A 23595-nucleotide genomic window follows, 5' to 3' on the forward strand; every position below is an offset into this window, starting at 1 on the left:
TGTAGGGATATTTGCACAAAGGAAGAACTCTTTCCCCCAAGGAATGGGGGCTTAGTTCTCTCTCCATATATTTGGGGTGTGATGGGAAGTGACAGTGATAAAAGGACTCCTGTGGTATGTGGGATGTTTTGTTGACATGGCCACAATAACCATTTATTTTCTGTCACCAAAATTCCATATCCTTAAAGGAGATACTAACCAGGCCCTTAAAAAAATTCTGCCTCAGACCATTCCCATTAAATTTTGTTTGGTTATGTATAACGATTGAGCCATTTGGGATCTCAAATTCTACAGTTGTACTCCTGTTATTATCTTGGTTTACCTGATGTTGAGATACTTTACAGGCTGAAATTCAAATGTTTTCCTAGATCCTCAGTCATGGATCAAAAAGGCATTTTTAATCTAATCTTCAATTTTATTATGCCTCCTTTCTTTCTGTGGCACTAGAAACATAGCAGTAACACTAAGTGAAAGCCATTTTCTGCCCTCTAGTAATCTTCATAGTTTATGGCTAAATGCAGTCTACTTTTGAGAATTAAGTAAGTGTGGATATCTCCTTCCAAATGCTACCCTGTTTAGGCTTTGTTTCTTTATCTCAATGAGACATCTTTCCTTCTTAAGTGACTTAGAAGTAGTCCAATTCGGGTGATCCAGAGAACATAGAACAAGCATCAAGGACTGAGGGGAAAAGCTTATAACTGCTGGGGCTACAATTAACAGTGAGAAACACCTTTGACATCAAGAGCAATATAGAAAAATGAGCAGAATTATGAGTATATGATGAAAGCTTCAGAAAAATGAACAATCATCCAAAGAAAAAACATTTTTATTCCTTGTGTTTGGGAGTTTTTCTCCTCTCATAGATTTATAAATGTTTGGGATATTTTCAACATAATAGTTCTTTATCTTTTTTTTTTTTTTAATGCAACCTTTCAGCCTTATTTTCCAGATTATCACTTTGTGTTGTCTCTGAGTTTTTCTGTATTGGCCTTGTGTTATTCTGGCCTGTTTTTCAGGGATTAAACCCTGTGTTTCTCAATGATCATGGGTACAGTTTAATCTAGGCTAATGCAGACTCTGAGAAAACTGTATGTTTTCCCTAAATATCATGGAAATAATCTTAGGACTATTTTGCAGAGGTTTGCAGAATCTTGTTAGGAGCCATGGGGGCAGACTGATAATTTATGTCATCTCTGGTCCCCATTTACAGCACTGGCTCTTTTTTCATTCATATCTCTTCCCATATACCCATTTGCCATGTTTGAATTGGAATACTCTCCATTGCCATTTCCAATCTACGAATCTCTTAGTAATGACTCCTTTTTTGAAGTTCATTCAATTCATATTTATTATCCAATCAAGATTCTGGCAGGTGTTATCTACCAGTACTTAGGACACTGTCCTTCCTTCCTTAATTAATTCAATGCCTAGCACATATATTTTTTTCCTCGTCAACTCCTGTCTTCATACCTGGGAACTTTAACATACATATTGATCCTGTCTCAAACACCCTAACTTCTTAGTTCCTCAGCTTATGAATTTCTCATGATTAACTATATACAGAAATAGTCATATCTTCGATCTTTTCATCTTGCCATCATCCACATATGTTCATGAACTCTGAAATTTCTTTATCTTATCATAATCTTTTATCATTACATATTTCCTGTTACATTATGACTTCTAAACCTCTTCTTCATTAACCCTATGACTTCCAGGTCATCACCCCTGCATTGGCTTCTCGGGTTGCTCGAAGCAACCCAAGCTAGAAAAAGCTAGAAAGAAAAATCGTGAAACTGTATGGTTTGGACCATTACATATTTATGTCACATAATATCAACTGGGCTCTCACCACAGCAAGGTGGTTCTTTTACATCTTCCTAATTAATTTACTATCCCATTCATCAAAGCAGCTTTTCCAAAACTTTTCAATCTTGCTCATATTTCCTAAGGCTCCTCCTTCTTCCATGCTCTCAAATCATCCTTGTCCTTCCTTGTCTACATTAGCTGCTTCTCTGTTTCTTATAAATTGAATTCTAGGCACTGTGCTAGTTTCTGATAATGCAAAGTTATTTATTTATAATACATATTACTTTAATGAACCACACTGGGGAGAAAAATCAGAATAAAAGGGAAAAATGGGAGAGGAAAAAAAAAACAGAAAAAAGATGTGAACATAGCATATGTTGATTTATATTCAATTTCCATAGATTTTTTCTGCATACAGATGGCATTTTCTATCCAAAGTCTATTGGGATTGTATTGGATCACTGAACCACTGAGAAGAACTAAGGCTTTCATAATCAATCTACTACCTTTAAGGAACTTACAGTCTAATGTAAAAAACAACATATATATTTATATAAGTTTATACAGAATATCAACATGAATAAAAAGTAATTTGTAAAGAGTAAAATGTAGCAGCAGGGACCAAAGTTAAATTTTATCATTACCATAGGTCTCAGTGGTTCAGTTATATTCAACTTTTATTAAACCCTTTTAGGGTTTTCTTAGCAAAACTGCAGGGGTTTGTCTTTTCCTTCTCTAGCTCATTTTGCAGATGAGTAAACTGAGATAAACAGGATTAAATGACTTGCCCAGGATCACACTCTCAGTATCTAAGATCAGATTTGAACTCCGGACAAGGAGTCTCCCTAGCTCCAGGCTCAGCACTATCCACTGCACCATCTACAAAATGTCTGATTAGATAAATTTTGGATGATCTCAAAAGAAGACTGGAAAGGGTAAGGAAGAAGAAGACACTGAGAGAGAGGGGAAGAATGGAGAAAATTATCTCATTAATAGAGCGCTCAAGGTAGTTTACAGTGGAGGATCAAGTTACATTTGAATCTCAATTTCATTTGAATTGGTTAAAAAAAGGAAGAATATACCTACTAACAATTGAGTACAAAAATATATCTTATCCAAGAGAGAAATAAGGAAGCAAAGGGGTTTAACAAAAGCACTGGGAAAATAAGAGGGAAAATAGGTTAAGGGTAGCAATAGTCAAAAGTAAAACATATATTAAGGGGGAGGGCAGGGAAAAAAAGAGAAAGTGTAAGAAAACAGAATGGAGGAAAATACACAATTAAGAATCATAACTGAACCAGATAAACTCATCCATAAAATGGAAGAAGAATTCTAATGAATTCTAATTCACAGAATGAATTAGAAACTAAAATCTAGCAATATGTTGCTTACAAAAAATACACTTCAAAAAGAAAGATATACATGGTTAAAATAAGGGACTGTAGCAGAATCTCTTAGGCTTTGAAGCAAAAAGGGCAAGAATAGCAATCATGATTAATGACAAAAGAAAAGCAAAAATATACATAATGAGAAGAGGAAAGATAAAAACAGATGGGCTGGATCTCTGGAAAATGCTGAATGGGAATAGAAAGGTGTATGCCTCTTAGCTATATATGTTGAATTTACAAAAATTAACCATTAATCAGGGCATAAAACTTCACAAATTCAGAAAAATAGAAACATAAAACACACTGTTTACCAAAATTAATACAATAAAAATTACATTCAACAAAAGGCCTTTGAAATAAAAGTTAAAAGTTAATTGGAAACTAAATAAATCAATCTTAAAAAAATGGTTGGGTCAAAGAAAAAGTCATATCAACAATTTCATTAATGATATGAGATGCAACCAAATTAGTACTTAAGAGAAAATTTATATCTCTAATGTTTTAATAAAAAAAAGAAAAAAATTAAATAGGTGTGTAAAAAAAAAAATAGAAAAACAAGTTAAAGATCCTTAAACACAAACAGAAATTTTAAAGGTATTAACAATATTGTTTATTAAAAAGCATTGGCTTAAATAATAGTAAGAGCTAAGTTTTTGAAGAAAAAATAATCCATTAGATGCTTTGACAAAGAAGGAGAAAATTAACTTATCAAAAATTAAACTGACAATTGATAAGGAAAAACAACAATGCAGTGCTATTTTGCCCAACTTTTTGCAATATAACTGACAATGTAAATAAAATGGGTACTTAGTTATAAAAACTATAAATGGCCTGGGTGAACAGACCATTTAGAAAATTTAAGTAATCTTTCAGAAAAAGAAATCATACAAGCCATAAATTAACTCTCAAAGAACAAAACCCTAGGATCAGATGTATTTACAAGTGAATCCCACAAAAGAGTCTACCAATACTACATAATCTCTTTAAATTTGTGACACAATTTATGGTCTTGATACCTAAATCAGAAAGAGTTAAAATGGAAAAACAAAACTATAGATCAATATCCTTAATGAATATTGATGCAAAAACCCCCAAAGGATTAACAAAAAAACTACACTATATCACAGAAATAATTTATTATGATCAGGCTAGAATTTTATTGGGAATGTGGATCTGTTGTAATATTAGGAAAACATAACAGGCCATGTTAAGAAAAATAACAAAAATTATATGACTTCCAAAAGATGCAGAAAAGACTTTTGATAAAATAGAATACCAATGCCTACTAAAAGAACAACACAACACACTAAAAAACATAGGAATAAGTGCAGCTTTTAAAAAAATAAGTGGTATCTATTTAAAACCAAAAGCAAATATCTGTATTATACGGTATAAGCCATAAGCTATTCCAATAAATTTCAAGGTGCATTTTTACCATCTAAAAATGTCCAATATTACCATAACTATTCAATTTATAGTTGAACTAGGCATGCTAGATATAATACTGAAAAAAAAAAAGAGAAATTGAAGGAATAAGCACAGGAAATAGAACTATTGCTTTCTGCAGATAAAGAGATGAAGAACCCTAGAGAGACAATTAAAATAATTGAAACAATTAACAAATACAAGGTGCAGTTTATGATATAAATCTACACAAATCAGCATTTTTTGTATATTACCAATGAAATTCAGCAGGAAAAAAATATAAAGATTCTATTTAAAATAACTACAGATAACCTATTGTAGACCAAGAAATACACAAAGTATATGATTACTGAGGACTCTTTACAGCAGATATGTGGAGAAATGTTTTAATTATATGTTTAAGTGTTTTAATTTAATTTTAATTGCTCATGGGTTTGTTGCTGTTCAGTTGTTTCAGTCATGTGTGACTCTCTCAGAAAATCTTTTGGAATTTTCTTAGCAAAGATCTGGGAATGAATTGCCATTTCCTTCTCCAGATCATTTTATAGATGAAGAAACTGAGGCAAAACAGGGTTAAGTGACTTGTCTAGGGTCACACAGCTAGTGAGTATGAGGTTGAATTTGAACTCAAGAAAATAAATCTTCTTGACTCCAGGCCCAGCACTCTATCCACTGCACCATCTAGCTGTTCTTGCTGAAATAAATTAAAATGACAAGACTAGTTAAATTAATTTACTTATTCACTACCATGCTTATCAAACTACCAAGGGCTCTCTCCAGTTCTGATCTGTGTCTAGTCACTGGATCTAGATGACTCGAGAAGAGAACATGAGGCTAGTGACTTTGCAGAGTTATACCTCATTTAAATCCAACTTGCTTACATGTCATGGATGTCACAGTCCTCTTTGAGAATGAAGGGTAAACAACAATCAAATTATCAGAAAATAAATTTATATATCTTGAAAAAATAATAACACAATTCATGTGGAAGAACAAAGGATCAAGAATATCCAGGAAATCAATGAAAAAAAAAAAAATGGGAATGGCACCTAGCAGTAATAGACCCCAAACTAAGCAATTTAGTACTAGATAAGAAACAGAGACTGTCTGATCAATGGATCTAATTCAATATGCAATATATAGAAGCAAATGAACACAATAACCTAGTGCTAGCTTAACCTAAAGATCATAACTAATGGGGCAGAATGGACTTTTTGATAAGAATTTTGGGAATTTTAAAACTGGAAAGTAATCTGATTGATAGAGATGCGGTGTGGACCAACATGTCATACCATATAATCAATAATTTTTAAATGGATACATGAGTTAGACACATAAAGGGTAATGTCACAAACAACTTAGTGAAACATGGAAAAAATTACTTATCAGATCTATGGATAAGGGTCTTCTTTCATGACCAAACAACAGAGAGAGATCACAAAAGGTAAAGTGGACAACTGTTACATACAATTGTTTTTTTGGGTTTTTTTGCATAACCAAAACCAATGCAGGCTAAAATTTGAAGGAAGCAGGAAATAGCAAAACTTTGCAACAATTTTCTCTGATAGAATTACTATTTCTAAAGTAATATAGGAAATTAAGTCAAATTTACAAGAATCATTCCACAATTAATAAATGGTCAAAATATATGATGAGGAAATTTTTAGAGGAAGAAAGAAATCTAATGTATCAATAGGCATATGAAAAAATGTTCCAGTCAGAGAAATGCAAATCAAAACAACTGAGGCAACACATTATCACCATCAGAATGGTTAATGTGCTGTTGATGTACTTTAATGTACTGTTGGTGAAGTTATGAATCAGTCTGTCCAATCATTGTGTAAAATAATTTGGAATATGCTTCCAAAGCTTTTAAACTGTGTATATCTTTTTATGCATCAATACAGCTACTAGGTCTATACTCCAAAGAGATCAAAGAAAGAGTAAAGGGATTATGCATACAAAAATATCTTAATAACTCTTTATGAGGAAGCAAAGATAAGCAATTGAAGGGATACCCATCAACTGAGGAATGATTGAACAAGTTATGGTCTTTGAATGTAGTGGAATACTATTTTGCTGTAAGAAATGAGGAACATTTCTAAGATATATAGAGAATTGCCTCAAATTTATAAGAATTCAAGCTATTCTTCAGTTGATAAATGGTCAAAGGATTTTCAGATGAAGAAATTGAAACCATTTCTAGTCATATGAAGAAGTGCTCTAAATCATTATTGATCAAAGGAATGCAAATTATGACAACTCTGAGATACCACTACAAGCGTCTCAGATTGGCTAAGATGACAGGAAAAGATAATGATGAATGATGGAGGGGATGTGGGAAAACTAATACATTGTTGGTAGAATTGTGAATAGATCCAACCATTCTGGAGAGCAATTTGGAACTATACTAGTACAAAAGGTCACTCTGATTACTCCTTGATCCAGCAATGTTTCTATTAGGATTAATCCCAAAGAGATCTTAAAGGAGGGAAAGGGACCCACATGTGCAAAAATGTTTATAGCAGCCTTTTTTTGTAGTGACAAGGAACTAGAAAACTGAATGGATGCCCATGAATTGGAGAATGGCTGAATAAGTTATGGTATAGGAATGTCATGGACTATTATTGTTCTGTAAGAAATGACCAGCAGGATGATTTCAGAGAGGCCTGGAGAGACTTAACATGAACTGATGCTGAGTAAAATGAGCAAAACCAGGAGAACATTGTACATGACAACAAGAAGATTATGAGATGATCATATCTGATGGATGTGGCTGTCTCCAATAATGTGATGATTCAGAGCAGTTCCAAGATCTTGTGGTGAAGTGAGCTATCTATACCCAGAGAAAGGACTGTGGGGACTGAGTTTGGTTCACAACATAGCATTTTTACTCTTTTTTTGTTGTTTGCTTGCATGTTATTATCTTTTTTATTTTTTTTGGTTTGACTTGATTTTTCTTGTGCAGCAAGATAATTGTGTGTGTGTAATATATGTATATATAAATATATATGCATAGATTGGATTTAACATATATTTCTACCATGTTTAACATATATATTAGATGACTTGGCATCTAGAGAAGGGGATGGGAGAAGGGGAGGAAAAATTGGAACATAAGGTTTTGCATGCCTATGTTTTCAAAAATAAAAAGCTTTAATAAAAAATTTTAAAAAAGAAATGAGAAAGAGGATGGTTTTGAAAAAATCTCAGAAAACTTATATAAACTGATGTAAAGCAAACAGAATTAAGAGCAGCATTTATATATAATAACAATACTGTAAAAATAATAAACTTTGAAAGACTTGAAAACTATGTTCAATATAATGGTCAATCAAAATTTCAAAGGACTGATAGACAAAACATGCTATTTACCTCCAGAAAAAGAGAAAAGAGAGCTAATTAACAAAGAACACAAATTGTAGTATATTTTTATTCTCTTTTTATCTTTGCCTTTTTTTCCATTTTGGACAAGACCAGTGTAATAATTTGTTTTGCATGACCAGACATATGTATTCATGTGTGTGTATGAATATTTATATCTATATATATATATATATATATGTATATATGTGTGGGTTTTATTTTTCTTATCTTCTCAATGGGTAGGGAAGATAAAGAATTCAAAACTGAAAATAAATTAAATTTTCATCTTTTGCAGGAGGAATTTCCTAGTTCTCAATGACTTCCCACAGAAGTTACTTCCAATTTAATCTGTATATGTCTTGTTTGTACATAAATTATTTGTATGTTGTCTTCCCATTTGAATGTGAAATCTTGGGAGAGGTGACTGTTCTTGTCCTCCTTGTATGCCCAAATATTCAACACAGGGCCTTGCACATATATTAAATGCTTAAAAACTGTTTGTTGAGGGCAAAATTCTGAATTTGGACCTTTTGGAAGAACCTATGCTGCTGGTCCACTCTCTTGGGAGTCTCAGGGGCTTAGCCCTCTTTGCAGCACTTTTGGGAGACTAGTACTGTTTGATGTCTTAAGGTTGAGTGCAAACATTCTAAGTGACCACTTTTGTTCTCCCTCTAGAGTTTGAGCCCAGTATTTACTATTCTCTCTCTTACTGAAATATGGTCAAATATGTGCTTTAGTGGCTGAATGGAGCATGGATTGGAGTCGAGAGAGATTTGGGATAAGCAGGCCCCACAGCAGGTTATTGTAATAAGTAAGGTGTGAGATGATGAGCACTTACACTACTTGGTGGCCAGGAGAAGGCAAACTCAAGAAACGTTGTAAAGATGAAATTGGGCATGGCAACATATTATATATGAGGAGGTATAGGAGCTGAGACTGACACTTAAATTGTGAGCCTGTGGGACTGGAGGATGGGGAAGTAGGGAAGGTAAGAGAAGGGGAGGCATCTAAGCAGAAAGGATGAGTTCCATTTTGGACATGTTGACTTTAAGAGGAGGACTGGACAAGGCAGTTGGAGATGCAAGAATGGAGATCAGTAGGAGGTTGGGGCACAGAGATATCAGAATGATCAGCCCAGAGATGGTAATTATATCCAAAGAAGCTGATAAAATCACTAATTGAAGTAATATAGAAGGAGAAGGGAATTCAACTCAGTACAAAACCTTGTGGAACACCTACCATTGATGATGTGATTTTGATGAGAATCCACCAAAGGAGATTAAAGAGTCAGGGAGAATGAGGAGGAGGATCCTAACCTGAAAACCCAGAAAAGACAATTTCAAGGAGGGGAAGCTGATCAACAAACAGTGTCAAAGGCTTCAGAGGGAATGAAGATTGAGAAAAGATCTTGACTTTGGCAACTAAGAGATAATTGTAACTTTGGAGAGAGAAGTTATGGTGGAACATAAAGGTCAGAAGTCATGTTATAAGGGGTAAAGAGAGTGCAAGGAGAGAAGGTTCAAGAATTTGTTATAAACAGTTTTTTCAAGGAGGTTGGTCACAAAGAGTAGGAGGGCTGTAGGATGATAGTAGGAATAGAAAGATCAAATGAGGGTTTTTTGAGGATAGAGGATATATGGACATGTAAATTTAGAACCTCCAGACACTAATAAAAAGGAACCCCGAATCTTACTCATGAAGAACTTAATAGTAAAATTTTAATACAAATTTTGTCAACAGCAAAGGAAAAAACCTTTCACATTTTAAAGAGGATCAACCTGAAGCATGAGATTGCTTTGTGATCATAAGAAATAGATGTAAAACTGAAATATGATATTCAAAGAGCAAAAAGAATTAGTACCCAAAGAGAACATTCTGAAAAACAGATTAAGAACCTAAGAAAACAAATGGTTTAAAAAAAAAAAAAAGCAAGAATTTGAACCATTCCTTCCAAAGAACCCAAAGGTAAGCAAAGAATCCAAGGTACAAACTGGCTAAGCAGAAGGTTAAACTCTTTTCAGATAGGTATGAAATCTAAGAAATAAAATGTTTATTTTGGGGGCAGCTAGGTGGTGCAGTAGTTAGAGCACCATCCCTGAAGTGAGGAAGACCTGAGTTCAAATCTGGATTCAGACACTTAAGGCTTCTTCCTGGCTATCTGACCCTAGGCAAGTTACTTAACCTTAATTGCCGCAGGAAAAAAAAAAATCATATGGCTAAGGAAAAAGCTATTAAATGAGGTCTTTTAAAAAACAATTTTTTTCTTTCTTTGAAATCTTAAAACCATATCCAAGAGATTTTGAGAAGATAAAGAGAGCATCAAATCATACACAGAAACTCATTCATACTTTATTAATGAAAAAACCAAAAAATATCACAATTACATGCCTACATATAAATGAATTAAATAAAAAGATTGGAGAGATGAATAAGTGTTGGAATCCTTACAAAGTGTAAGTCATTAGAATTGATAGAAACAATAATTATCTAATTTAGCATGGCTCAGTATGATTGATCTGATCCTACAGGAGATGTTATGGGCCAGAACTTGAAACAAGGTACTAAGTGGAATTAATGGAAGCAATGCTTGTGTGCTTGGGTTGGCACCTTTTAAGAGTTTACACATTAGAGGTCATACATTAGAGCTCCCACATTGGAGTTCACAAGTACAGGAGATACACAAAGTTAACTTTGTAACTTTGTGAATTCACACCTCCCATAATCCCACTCTCGGAGGAGGGGTCAACCTTTTACACCAAGCATAAAAAGAGCTTCAGTGAGTCAGTCAGAGTCAGTTCAGAAGAAGCCACGAGTCGGAGTTGAGCTAGAGCCAGAAGTCACTTTGACAGATTGACAGAGTGAGAGTTCATTTTGGGAGACTGAGAAACTAATCTGCAATTGGGCAGAACCAAGATTCAGAGGGAGCTGGAGGCGACAAAAGACAAGCTGCAAGAACTCTTGGAACCAAGGAGGGAGAGAGGCCTCTAAGAAAGCTAACCAGGCCCAAGGAAAGAGACAAGACTCGAAAGGAGAAAATAAACGTTTGGATTTTATCAGCTGGCTGTGTTTGAAGTGATTATTACACTGAACTGAAACTAAGGCTGCCTCCAGAGAACCTCCCCAAGAAACCTGCTCCCAGAGAGAACCATTATATATTATAAAAAAAGAAGAGAACACCACAAATAAGAAACTTGAAGAAATTAATTAAAAATTCTATTTGCTAAAAATTAAAATAAAAATATAAATTATAAATAATAAAAATTATTTTAATATAAATATTTAAAAACAAAGTGAATGAAAATGAGTGGATGAAATAAAATAATGTTTTAGGCAACTCTAAAAAAAGCAGGAATTACAATCATGATCTCCAAAAAAAGGCAACAATAAAAATTGATAACATTAAGAGAAAAAGAAACTATATTATGTTTAAAGATACCATAGATAAATGTAAAAATAAAACAACTATTAAATACCATAGAGACTAAATTCTTAAAAGAAAAACTAGATGAGTTGCAAAAAAGGCTAATTATTCAACCATAACACAAAATCTTAGTATCAGTCTCAGAGATGAGAGTTTAACATAAAATTTGAGTTATGGTCAGATCATTCCCTAATATACCAATCATGTTGAAATAATTATGTATTTTCAAAAGAAGCATTACGGCAGAACTGAATAATATTTCTTCCACTAGTGCAAACTGTACTAGTACATTTCATACTATCTCACCTTTCCTGCCTTGTTTGTTTGCCAGTTCTTCAGCTGTTGACAATTCCCCAATTCTACTCATATTTCTTGGATTTGAAAAAAATTGAATTCTCACAGCAGTAGATAAGCAGTGGGAAATACAGCATTAATTAGGAATGAGGGGTCTTGGACAAAGGTTCAATCAGCAAAGGAACTAATTGTGGAAATCAAGCCTGAAGTAAGGGTGTGCATAATTTATATCATTTCTTTGAGTTTACAAAAAGTTCCTGGAGTCATATGCATATCAACTTTTATCATTGTTGTTGTTAGTCACTTATGGCTTAAAATAGATGTACAGGAAATCTCTTTTAAGCAGAATGGATTAGAGACCAGAATTTAACAATACGTTGTTTACAAAAAATACCAAAAGACACACACACACACACACACACACACACACACACACAGAATTAAAATAAGGCTGGAGTAAGATCTATAATACTTCAATTGAAGCAAAAAAAAAAAAAAAAAAAAAAAAAGCAGAAGTAGCCATTATGATCTCAGACAAAGCAAAAGCAAAAATAGATCTATTTAAAAGAGATAATCAGGAAAACTACATTTTGCTAAAAGTGAAATAATATCAGTACTAAACACATATGCATCAAATGCTATAACATCCAGATTCTTTTTTTTTTTAATTGTAACTTTTTATTGAAAACATATGCATGGGTAATTTTTTTTTTTTTACAACATTATCCCTTGCACTTACTTCTGTTCCGACTTTTCCCTTCCCTCCCTCCACCCTCTTCCCTAGATGGCAGGCAGTCTTATACATGTTAAATAACATCCAGATCCTTAAAAAAAAAAAAAAAAAAAAAAAAAAAAAAATTAAATGAGTAATAGGAGAAAATAGTAAAATTACAATAGTAGGGAAACTCAATTTACCCCTTTCAGAGCTAAACAAACTTAATCAAAAAGCAAATTAAAAAATAAGTAGATGAATTAAAAAAAAAATTAAATTGGTTATGATAAGCCTTTGGAGAAAATTGAATGGGAGTAGAAAGAAGTATACCTTTTTCTCAGTTGTATATGTTGCATTCACAAAAATTGACCATATATTAGGGCAAAAAAAAATCTCATATCTAGATGGAGAAAAGCAGTAATATTAAAGGTATCCTTTCCAGATCATAATATAATACAATCAATAAAGGGCCTTGGAAGCATAAATTAAAAATTAGTTGGAAATGAAATAATCTAATCCTACAGAATTAATGGATCAAAGAAAAAAATAATAGAAACAATCAACAATTCCAGGAAAAGACAATGACAACAATAAGAAAACATTACAAAATTTGCCAAAACCGAATTTAAGGGAAAATTTGTATCCCTAAGTAACATCAACAAAAGAGAAAATGAACAGATCAATGAATTGGGCATGGAACAACGATAACAGCACCAACAACAACAAACTTGAAAAAAAATTAAAATTAAAATAGAAATTCTGAAAATCAAGGAAGAAATAACATTGAATCTAAAAGGCCACTAAGCTAATAAACAAACCCAGAAGCAGATTTTATTTGAAAAACAAATCATTTGTTGATGAATCATTTGTTAATCTGACTTAAAAAAAAAACCAAATTTCCAATATCAAAAATGAAAAGGATGACTCACTAAATGAAGATAAAATTAAAGCAGTCGAGAAGCTACTTTATCTAATGACAGACTAGTAAAACTGACAATCTAAGTGAAATAGATGAATATTTACAAAAATGTAAATCAGCCAGAGTAGCAGAAGATGAAATATTATACATAATAACCCTATTTTAGAAAAAGAAATTGAACATATGATAAACAAGCTTGTTAAGAAACAAATCATCAGGACCAGAAGAATTTACAAGTAAAACTCTACCAAATATTTAAAGAACAATTAATTCCAATATTATATAAACTATTTGTTAAAACAAACAAACAAACAAAGAAGGGGGCAGCTAGATGGTATAGTGGATAGAGCACCCGCCCTTGAGTCAGGAGGACCTGAGTACAAACCTGGACTTTTAACACTTACTAACTGTGGGACCCTTAATCCAAGTGCCTTGCAAAAAAAAAAAAAAAAAAAAATAGAGTCCTACCAAATTCTATCTATGACACAATATAATTTTGATAACTGTGCCAGTACCCTTTGATCTATCAGTGTCACTGCTGGGTCCATATTCCAAAAAGATAATTAAAAAAGGGAAAGAGACCCACATGTGCAAAAATGTTTGTAGAAGTTGTTTGTTTGTTTGTTTGTTTTTTTGTATTGGGCAATGAACTAAGTGGATGCCCAACACTTGGGAAATGACTAAATAAGTTATGAATGTAATGGAATGTTATTATTCTATAAGATTCAGAAAATCCTGGAAAGATTTACATGAAGTGATGGTGAGTGAAGTGAGCAGAATCAGGAAGAATATTGTACATAGTTCACAAGATTATGTGATGATGAACTGTAATGGTTTTGTCTCTTCTTAACAATGCAGTGATTCAAGGCAATTCCAATAGACATGGGATGGAAAATGCCAATCGCATCCAGAGAGAGAATTATGGAGACTCAATGTGGATTGAAACATAGTAATTTTGTGTTTTTTTTCCTCTTTCAGTCTGATTTTTCTTGCACTATATAAACAAAGGTGGAGATTTGTTTAAAAGGATTGCACATATTTATGCTTGCTGTCTTGGGAGGGGGAAGATAAAGGAGAGAGGAAGAAAAATTTAGAACACACCAAAAAATGAATGTAAAACTATCTTTACATGTATTTGGAAAAATAAAATACTATTGATACTTATGCCAGAAAAATTAAAAAAATAAAGAAAATATAAATTAATTTCCCAAATGAATATTGATGCAAAATTTTAAAATAAAATACTATCAAGGAGACTATAGCAATATATAACACAAAGATCATACACTATGAGTAGGTGGACTTTATACTAGAAATGCAAGGCTAAGTCAATATTCAGAAAACTTGACAATATCAATAATAAAAATAGCAAAAATCACATGACAAAAGATCCAGCAAAAGCTTTTTGACAAAATATAGCACTTGTTGCTAATAAAAATGTTACAAGCATAGGAATAAAGCTTGTTTTGAAAAAAAAATGATAAATAGTATTTATACAAAATTAATAGCAAGCATTATATGTCATAGAAATAAGCTAAAGGCTTTCCCAATAACATCAATGTTGAAGCAAGGATATCCATTATCACTATTATTACTCAATATTTTGCTAGAAATACTAGCTATAGCAATAAGACAAGAAAAAAAATTGAAGGAATAAGAATAGGCAACTAAGAATCAAAACTAACACTCTTTGGCAATTATAAGATCATATCCTTAGAAAAAGAAACCTTGAGAATCAACTAAAAATTAGTTGGAACAGTTAAAAATTAAGCAAAGTAATGAGACATAAAATAAATCCACATAAATCATCAGCAGTTTTCTAAATATTATCAACAATACCCCTCCAGAAGAGATACAAAAATTCTATTTAAAATAATTGTAGACAGCACAAAATACTTGAAAGTCCACCTACCAATACATATGCAGGAATGATACAAACAAAATATAAAATACTTTTTACGTAGAGACAGATCAAAACAACTGGAGAAATATTAACAAAATTTGTCTGGAAGAACAAAAAGTGAAAAATATCAAAAGATTTAATTAGAAAAAAAGTCAAGGAAAGTGACTTAGTAGAGATTGCAAACTATATTACATAATAGTAATCATCAAAACACTCTGCAATTTACTGAGAAATAAAATGATTTTAACAGTGGAATAAATTAGGTACATAATACACAGTACTAAATGACAGTGATCTAGTATTTGATAAATTGAAAGATCCAAACTTTGTGGACAGGAATTTATTATTTGACAAAAACTGCTGAGAAAACTGAAAAGTAGTCTGGCAGAAATTATGCCTAAACCAACATCTTACACCACATACCAAGACAAGATCAAAATGGGTGTTTTAGACAGAAAGCAAACTTGGGGAACATGGAAAATTTTGCCTGTCAAATTTATGAATAAGCGAGGAGCAAAAAAGTGAATTTAACCAAAATTAGAAGAAAAGCAGAAAACTAGGGGGAAATTATTTCACAACAAATTTCTCTAATCAGACAAATTTAATAATTTTTAATAAAATAATTTCAAAAATATATAGAGAATGGAGCCAAATTTATATTACTAAGAATTAATCATATATGTATATATATGATGTATGCATATATTTATCATTTGTGGTTTTGATAAATATGGTTATATCGCTAGGAACAGGCAGTTTTCAGAAGAGAAAAAGCAATCAATAGGCATATGAAAAAAATACTCTAAATCACTCAAAGAAATGCAAATTAAAACAATTCTGAGCTACTATCTTACATCTATCAGACTGGTTAACACTGACAAAAATGGAAAATGATAAATGCTAGAGAGGATAAAGAAAAATAGGTTCACTAATGTACTGTTAGTGGAACTATGCCCAAAGGGATATAAAACTATTGACCCAGAAATGCTACTACTTTGTGTGTATCCCAAAGAGATCAAAGAAAAATGAAAAGCACCTATCTTTATATAAATATTTATAGCACCTTTTTTTTTTTTTTTTTTTTTTTTTTTTGTGGTGACAAAAAATTGGAAATTGAAGGGAAGCCCATCAATTGGGGAATGACTAAACAACTTATGGTATATGATTGTCATGGGAATACTATTGTGTTGCCAAAAAATAACAAAGTTTATGGGTTTTTTTTAAATTTAAATGTTTCCTTGCTGAAATAGTTTTCTTCTGTATTTCAATATACCTAGTTTCTTTATTAGTTTCATTTCTTTTAACAGTACAAATAAAAATTGACCCTAGTAAGAAAAGGAATTCAAGAGTGAGATTAGTACTAGAGATGGTTTGGGGAAAGTTTGAATATATATAGGGAGAAAGAACTGAGAGAAGTTTGGGGCTTCATGACTCCATTGGAAGGGCAGGGTTGGGGTGGGAGAAAGAAAAAATATTCAGAAAATGTGACAGAGAAGAAGTGGTCAGAAAAGTAGGGGAATCTGAATAATGTTTCAGAAGCAAAGAAAGGAGTTTCAAAAAGAAGGAAGTGGTATGTTGTAGAATAACGGTGTCAAACTCAAATAAATATATAAGGATATTTATTAATAAGGATCTTTGTGGGTTTCATGTTCACTTAGCATTAAAATGTCATGTTACCTGTGTTTTATTGTATTTTTATTTATTTTGTTAAATCTTTCTCAGCTGTTTTTTAAGCTAGTTCTCCCCACTACAGAATGTTGCAGGAGCTTGTGGCCCGTGGATACCAAGTTTGACATTTCTTCAGTATAGAGAGTTCAAGTTATTTCTTTTGGATTTGGTTTTATTTTAATAAAGGGTTCTTGAAGAGTAGAAAAATTTTCTAGACTTAAGGGAATTCCTAATGATGGAATTAGGATCAGAAGTGGGGCAGGTATCTTGGCATAAAGTGTTCTCAATCCCCTTAAAAAATATCTCACATATGGACTCTATTTAGAATGTGGTCCTACATTTTTTCCCCTAAATCTTGGAGGAAAGCCTGAATTCACAGCACTTTGCATTAACACTTCAAAATAGCTCAGCTCTTTCATCTTCTTGAGATTTTTGTCACAGAATCATACAACACCAGAAATAGAGGGGATCTCAGAAGCCATCTCATTCCAACAATAATGGGACAAGAATTCCTAACAAGGGCTGTTCTTAGTTTTGCTCAAAAACCTTCAATAAGGGAGAGTCTAACACTATACTTCTGTTTATTAGTTCTTTTTGCAGAGGTGGATAACATCTTCCTCCCTAAGTCCTTTATAGTTGATCTGAGTATTTGTTATACTCAGAATAATTCGGTTGTTCACAATTATTCTTCAAACAATATTGCTGTTACTGTACATGATGTTCTCTTGATTCTACTCAGTTCAATTTTCATTATTTTATACGTCTTTCCATGTTTTTCTAAAATCAGTTAGCTTATCATTTCTTACAGTATAGTAGTATTCCATCATAATCATATACCACAACTTGGTTAGCCATTCTACAATTGATGGACATCCCTCAAAGAGACCTATTATAATGATTTTGGAACATATAGGTTCTTTTCCCCCTTGATCACTGTGGGAAACAAACCTAATAGTGGTATTTCTGAATCAAAAGATATACACAATTATATGACTCTTTCGGTATATGATTGCTCTCCAAAATGCTTGAATAAGTTCACAGTTCCCCAACAGTGTATTAATGTACCAATTCTGTCCCACAACCCTTCTTATATTTGGCTAAAATGATAAAACTGATAAATGTGAGAGGCAAATTTGAACCAGAACTTTCTGAGGCAACCTAGATGACATCTTTTCCCCCTTTTCTCTTAATCAATTCTTCACTTTTAGGGCATTCCAACCTAATCACATATACATATTCACACTCTCTTTTGGCCTTTAGATGAGCTGCAACTTTAATTCTTTGGACAATATAGTCTTTCATAACTCATAGATATTAAGTATCCCTGGGAAAATATTGATATTAATGTACCAACATATCAAGGGAGAAGCTTAGAGATCAATAAAAGTCTTGCTAAATTTTACAATAGTAATTTGTCTCTTTAGTTCTGAATCCAGCTCATTGCCTACCTTCAGTATTTGTTCAAAATATTCCTGTTTTTGGACTAGTTTTATGGAGTATCTACTCGGCTATGTATCATAATCTGGATAATATGTACTTTTTATTCATTTGATTTTTCCCTAGTAGGTTGTTAGGTTGAATTTTTCAAAGTGATTATAGATTACATTTAGGAGGTTCTGCAGTATTCCAAGAAAATGTCATTCAAAAATAAGAATATCTGGAGGTACTTCTGGTTCTTTTTGACTCTTCTCTGAACAACTTATATGATAGTGACAAACACTTTTGGCAGATAGAAATCATGTCTTATGCCCTTTTTATTGATAATCAAGAAATTTTTAAGCAAAGTGATTTCATTGTTATATATTTCAAAAATCCTTGTATAATTTAACATGAATAGAAGATCTTGTTGGAGAAGAGCCTTTGCTACTCTGAATCAAATATTTTTTAAAGTCAAACTCTCCCTACCTTCTTTCCCCTCTTTTTTTTCCTCCCCTCTTTTTCCTGTTCTCTATGTATTTGGTATATCTATCAGATATGATAATTAATCCCTTAGTGTCCTTTAATGTGGACTTCCTCTACATATACTTGGCCTAATTCAGCTGTTCTTCCCATTTTCATTTTCTTTAATGCTATTTTGACTTCCTCATCAGGAACTGTGATACAAGTGTTTGATAGCTGGAAAAAAGAGTTCAATATAGAAGTCTTTATAGATCTTTCACGTTTTTAATTTGTCCACTGTATTCCTTCCCACTTTTATCCTTAAATATCCTTGGAATGATCTAGTTTAGTTAAGTCTTTCCCCAAGCTTTCTCTGAACTTGTTTTACCCTCGCTTACTCCTTACTGTTTTATGAGGCAATACTGCTCATGATCTATCTTCCTTCCAAGATTTTACAAACATGTTAAGAGTCTAAACTATTATTTCCCTTGGCTTCCATATCTCTGATGGACAAGGAGGTCATGTTTGCTGAAGTTTCTGAGTTATTTTGGTCTGTTTATTATGGCAGTTGATTTAAAATGATTAAATTTCCTTTGAAAATTGTGATAGTTCTAGCCCTGAAGTCAGGAGGATCTGAGTTCAAATGTGAGCTCCGATACTCAAACTTCCTAGCTGTGTAACCCTGGGCAAGTCACTTGACCCCAATTGCCTAAGCAAAAAATAAAAAAAAATTGTGATAGTTTATGCTGATGCCTGTTTTTTTTTTTTTTTTTTTTAATAATTTCTTTTTTCTTTTTTTTTTTTTTTTGATGTCAAGAGTTTATTGATATGGGTCAGGTTTGAGTTACATGCTATGCATTTTCTCATTTCTCTTCTAATATGGCATTGATTTTTATCTTTCCTCTAACAAGTTGATGTTCTGACTATAAATTGACAAGTGATTCAGCAAAGTCTCCCACATCAATTAACAGTAGTTTTTTTGTCTGGTAAAATATAATTAATTTCAGATTTTATGATGCTATTTGCTGCTTGTCATGCCCAGCTACTCTTGACTTCTATCTTCAAAAATATAATTCGTGATAGAAAGGCATTAGGCTTTGCTGCACATACAATCCTTTGACTTCTCTAACTTTTTACTCCTGAATATCTTATTTTTTCACTGTCTTTCTCTATGTCCACCTTTGCTTTGAAGTCCTGAGATTTCAAGTATGTTTGATTTAATTTGGAAGGTCTTCCCTAATTATTTGTACAGTTTTTCTCTTTCTTCATCTTCTGCAAATTGGGACACATATTATAATTATCTGCGTGACATTCTTTTTGCCAGTGCTTGTCATGAACACTGCAACAATACCAGGAGACCAAGTGTCCCTTTAAAAACTTTCTTCTTGTTTCCTTTTGATTCATAATTGAACCAACTCTACTAATTCCTTTATTGCTTCTCCAAGAAAGACCTGTGAGCCAACCAAGTTTCCATTTAGCTGTAGCTTCATTTTATCTTCTGGTTTCATTCATAGTCAAAAGGTCACAAGATTGATATGATTAAATTTCTTCAGTAATATGGCTTTTAGGTCAAACATTCAGTTACCAGCTAAAAGTTATTATTGATTAGATGGTCTAAAAATTGACTCAGTATCTTTACATATAGTAAGTCATAGGATCAGAATCACAGATTTAAAACTAGAAGGGATCTTAGAGGTCTACTCTCATTTTATAAATGAAGAAACTGAGCATAAAGATCTTAACTTATTTGCCAGTATCTGAGGCAGAATTTGAATCCAAATCTTTCTGAACCCTAAGCCCAATATCTTATCTACCAATCTATAATAATCTTCAGGTGCAATTTAAGTTGGGCAAAAATAACTAGGTTTTTGTCAAGATAAAGTATTCTCACTGGCAAATTCTTAAATGTACCTTCTACAGGAAGTCTTTCTCAAATCCTTTTAATTCCAGGGCCTTCCCTCTGTTAATTATTTAATTTTTAACCTGTATAGAACTTGCTTTGTATATATTTCTTGTCTCCCTATTTGATTGTAAATTCCTTGAAGGCAAGGACTATCTTTTACCCCTTTTTAGTTCTCTATTGCATAGCACAATGCCTGAAACATAATATTTGCTTAATAAATGTTTATTGATTAGTTGATTAGGTATTCTTTATTCAGGCCACTTAAAATATTTTTATTTGTAAATACTCTCTGGTCAATGAAACCAAAGAATATTGTTATAGTAAGAGTGGGATCATTTCACTTTAACCTTGATACCTAGGGAGAAAGTTTCAAACAAGCAATCAATTAAGATCTCAAACTAAGTGTGAAAAGTCTTTGAAAACCATTTGATAAAGATTAAGACAAGAAGTCAGTTCCAATTGACTATGGAATTTAATTCCAATCTCTAAATACTGTATAAAAGTGTCAAATTGTCTATAAGGGGAGTTTTTGCAGAGATTGGAGCATGTTTTTTTTAGTATATTCCCCAAAGAGGAACCACGAGTAAATAGAGGGACAACAAAGGAGAAAGAGAGGAAAGTAATCCTCAAGTTTGGCCAGATCTACTTCCCTTCTTCCCTCCCCAACCCAGCCTTGAACCAGAAGAGGACTTTCCAGCTTCAAGGATCCAGGGGATGTTGAAATTCCCATCTAATGGTATGCTAAATGATTTGCTAAATAGTGCTCCTCAATCAATTGGCAACACCTATTTGCAACAAGAGGAACCAAGAACAGAAAAGACTCATGGCTCAATAAAAAGCATGTGTAAAAGAAACTTCTTGAGCACCCCAGGAATGAAAAAGGGACTTCTAGTAATCAGTAGTAAAAGGGAGTTACCCTCCCCCCCCTTTTTTTCCCTGAGGCAATTGTGACCAAGGGTCCTGTAGCTAGGAAGTATTAAGTGGCTGAGGTCAAATTTGAACTCGCGTCCTCCTGACTTCAGGGCCAGCACTCTTAAGGGAGTTACCTTTTTGCCACATATGCCCTCTAAATTTAATCCCTCTTTTCCCTGGACACTATTGTGGGGAGTTTGTCACAGACTTTTTATCTTATTATTTTAGAAAATAAAGAATAAAAGAAATAAATAAGCACTTAATCTATAATGTCAAACATTGTGCTAACCACTTTTTTTACAAATATTACCTCATTGATCCTCACAACAACTGTGAGGTAGATGCCCTTATTTTGCAGATGAAGAAACTGAGATAAAGAGAAGTAAATGACTTACCTAGAGTCACACAGTAAGTATCTGAAGGTGGATTTGAATTTAGGTAGTCTTGACTCCAGATCCATCACTTCTAACACTGGTACCAAAAGCTGCCTCTAAATACCCTTTCTGAAAGTTACTCAGAGCACACTGACTAAATGATTCTTAATTGATAATCCTGGGGGAAAGTGTGCTAGTGGGGGCTCAAGCCAATCATATTATGTTTTAGGTTACTTCTAGAATCCTGAGAGGAGAGGTAGACAGCTTAGCTCAGGAAGACTCATCAATAGAAATTAGGATCTTCAGACCTTATATGAGCTAAATAACTCATTAGTCATCAGATTAGTCCAATAAGAAAAATGGTAGAATTTTTGTTGCTTGAGTTATATTTGATCCTATTTACTACTACTTTCCTATAGTAATAAGATCTCCTTAAGTTCACATTGATAGGGAAGACTAGAAGCTATTTAAAATTCTTATTTTTATTGTCATTAATTTTTACATAACATTTATTTATTTACTTCGGCTATTAAAAATGAGTCTTCCTAGGCCTTCTTCCATTCTAGTATATGTCCATGGGTTCACTTTTTCAAAGTAGGTGGTTCTTATACTGTCTAAATAATTTGCATGCTACTATTTTCAGCTATTAGTTAATTTGTCTTTGAGAATATTTACTTTTTTTTCAAAGATTCTATTCTTCCCAATTGGACTTTTCATGCTAGAAAGTATTTATGAGAGAGCTGATATTTTTTGCTGGGAAATAATTTAATTTTGTTTGCCTTGAACATTGGTTATATAGTTTCTCCTTGATCTTGATGAATGGAAAGAAAGGTTATGTTTTAAATTAATTTTGAACATACGTCATTAGTATGATGAATTTGCATACATCCTTTGGTAAAAATGTTCTAAGCTTGTACAAAGTTTTAGTCATGATTGGGCATTCAAGTTATTATGTGAGACTTCATGTAGTTTGATGATCTGCACAGACTTAGACTTTAGCATTTCCTTATGCTATTCATTGTTGGTAAAATTTTCAGAAGACTTCAGTTAATACACATTAATGAAGATAGTCATTTTTATTATGTTAAGACCTTCAAGGGCATTTTGTATTCCAATTATAGAGGTTGGTTTAATGCTAGTAAAGTTTGGAGAATAGCAAAATTATGTTCCTTGAAGATGACTATGGCAAGATGTTTTCCCATTGTACTATATGAACTGTCAGTGAACTCCCCTTTCTTGTCTCTCTCCCCTCGAGCTGCCCATCATTTGTGGTACATGTCTATGTAGTATGCATCTAAAATGAGAGGGAATCATTTGGGGACAAATTCTAGTTATCATTTCATTTTAAGACTCAGCAGAAACTGCCATTAGAATATTCCAAGACTACAGTTGCCGTCACAGGGACTTCTTGTAGGTATCACAGATATTCCAGTTTTGAGAGAGTGAAGTAAACCTAGAAGTCATCTAGTCCAGAATTCTTAACTTGGGATTCTTGAACTTGCTTATTTAACACTATTTTGATATCTCTCTTTTAATACAGTTTTGTTGTCTTATATATTTTATTTTATTCATTTAAAAGCATTATTTGGAGAAGGGATGTATAAGCTTCAGCAGAATGCCAAA

General features: G+C 32.7%; 1 protein-coding gene across 1 annotated transcript in view; it reads right to left on the reverse strand.

Annotated features, from left to right (window-relative positions):
• FAM227B (family with sequence similarity 227 member B) overlaps positions 1–23595 on the reverse strand; it is a 321697-nt gene that overhangs the window by 5083 nt on the left and 293019 nt on the right. The window lies entirely within an intron of this gene.

The sequence above is a fragment of the Sarcophilus harrisii genome, chromosome 2 (genome assembly GCF_902635505.1).
Source record: "Sarcophilus harrisii chromosome 2, mSarHar1.11, whole genome shotgun sequence".
Taxonomy (NCBI): Eukaryota; Metazoa; Chordata; class Mammalia; order Dasyuromorphia; family Dasyuridae; genus Sarcophilus; species Sarcophilus harrisii.